At 38.6% G+C, this 2,213-nt stretch overlaps 1 long non-coding RNA gene across 1 annotated transcript; it reads right to left on the bottom strand.

Annotated features, from left to right (window-relative positions):
- Positions 1-1,459: 1,459 nt before the first annotated feature.
- On the bottom strand, positions 1,460-1,713 carry LOC116019200. The gene is made up of 2 exons (XR_004098674.1): positions 1,654-1,713; positions 1,460-1,541 (listed from the first exon to the last, which is right to left on the bottom strand). It is a non-coding gene; the product is annotated as an uncharacterized LOC116019200 (long non-coding RNA).
- Between the last annotated feature and the right edge of the window lie 500 nt (positions 1,714-2,213).

Raw genomic sequence — 2,213 nt, 5'->3', positions numbered from 1 at the left:
ATCAAGCGCAGACTATGTTGAATCCTGAGCATAAGGCTTGGTTTAGAGAAGGCCAAATTATCTTGCGTGCTATCCTGGGAAGTCTCTCAGACACCTTACAGCCAGTAATTTCATCCGCGTCCCCTGCATGTGACGCATGGGCATGGCTATCTACTAGTTGTGCCGCTACTTCTCGGGGCAGTATAGTTTCTCTTAAAGCAATGCTAGCGAAGAACCCTAAAGCCAACCGGTCCATTAACTCGTATATGAGGGATATACGAGTAATAGCCGATGACTTGGCTCTTGCCCAAAGTCCAGTTACGGAAGAAGATCTTGTGGTTCATATATTCACGCAACTTTGCGACGAATATAACTCCATAGTTGCTACTCTTCGTGTAAGAACGCAGGCCATCTCGTATATTGAGTTGCATGATATCCTCACTGCACTACTACACAGACGGCTTTTAGCGTCGGCTAAATGGACCCTTTAACGTCGGCTAAAATCCGACGTTGATCTGGCCGACGTTGTAAGGGTACACATACAACGTCGACTAAATGTTAGCCGACGTTGTAAGGTACACATACAACGTCGGCTATTTACAAATAGCCGACGTTGTAGGTAATTTGAAAACTACTAAAATACCCTACAACGTCGGCTATTTACAAATAGCCGACGTTGTAGGTAATTTGAAAACTACTAAAATACCCTACAACGTCGGCTCTTTATAAATAGCCGACGTTGTAGGTAATTTAAAAACAAAAAAAAACACCCTACAATGTCGGCTATTTACAAATAGCCGACGTTGTAGGTAATTTGAAAACTACTAAAATACCCTATAACGTCGGCTCTTTACAAATAGCCAACGTTGTAGGTAATTTAAAAACTACTAAAATACCCTACAACGTCGGCTCTTTACAAATAGCCGACGTTGTAGGTAATTTAAAAACAAAAAAATTACCCTACAACGTCGGCTAATAAGACTAGACGACGTTGTAGGGTAATTTTTTTGTTTTTAAATTACCTACAACGTCGGTTATTTGTAAAGAGCCGACGTTGTAGGGTATTTTAGTAGTTTTCAAATTACCTACAACGTCGGCTATTTACAAATAGCCGACGTTGTAGGTAATTTAAAAACTACTAAAATACCCTACAACGTCGGCTCTTTACAAATAGCCGACGTTGTAGGTAATTTAAAAACAAAAAAATTACCCTACAACGTCGGCTAATAAGACTAGACGACGTTGTAGGGTAATTTTTTAAAAAAAAATATTCATTTTATTTTTCTATTTACACCCAAAACCTGCTCAAATATGTATAGCTATCACAATCACATTCAAAACCTGTACAATTTATATTTATAATATCAAAATTAATAAAAGCAATAAATCTCACAATTGATAATAATTAATAATACAAGTTCATCAAAAATTATCTATATTAATACAAGTTGAACCATTTGTTTTGAACAGCTCACTCAAGTTTTGTAAATGTTCGAACACAGAGCATTTCCTTAATATCCCAAAGGCTGACTAAGGAATCAGCACTTCCAACAGCAAAATATCTGTTTAAAATGGCAACAAGTATTGATTGGCATCTTAACAGTACAGGCATTTCCAACCAGAAATAAGGAGAAGAAAATCCCATTCTGAAGAGAATAAATATATTAGACAAACCTTCCAAGTGGGTCAATTGCAATGCAATAACAACCAGCAGTGTGAGCCATAAGTGTGTCAGCAGGGCGCAGAGAAGTATATGATAGAACCTCCACCGTTCCTAAAGATAAGGGTAAAACAAAGAAAGTTCTAGGTTAATTGATAAGCGCCAAGGATAGCACTTATAAGGGGTCTTTATTAGAATAAAAACGCATTGTTTTGACATCCAATTACAACAATTGCATGCATTTTAGCTCAAATGCGATCAATTTCTTCTAACAACATTTCCAGAAAGAGTCTTGAAGTATTTCACAGGTTGAAGAGGGATTTGAAGCTAAAATGGAGCAAAAGACAAACAAGCCGACATGCAGTAGCGCCCCACGCAGCCTCACACGCGTGTGGCTGGGCGTGGAATTATTCCAGAGAGCCACCACGCCACTCACACGCGTGTGAGCAAGCGTGGTCGGGCCAAGGGCTATTTTGGGAAATTTGTTCCTTTTCTTTGTCACCTATGTAAATCCCTTTTGCCTTAAACCTAAAGGAGGAGGAGGAGAGATCAGAAAATTAATAGATTAGGATAA

The sequence above is a fragment of the Ipomoea triloba genome, chromosome 5, assembly GCF_003576645.1.
Source record: "Ipomoea triloba cultivar NCNSP0323 chromosome 5, ASM357664v1".
Taxonomy (NCBI): Eukaryota; Viridiplantae; Streptophyta; class Magnoliopsida; order Solanales; family Convolvulaceae; genus Ipomoea; species Ipomoea triloba.
Note: the sequence above shows the minus strand (reverse complement) of the source record. Positions and strands in the feature narration are given on the sequence as shown.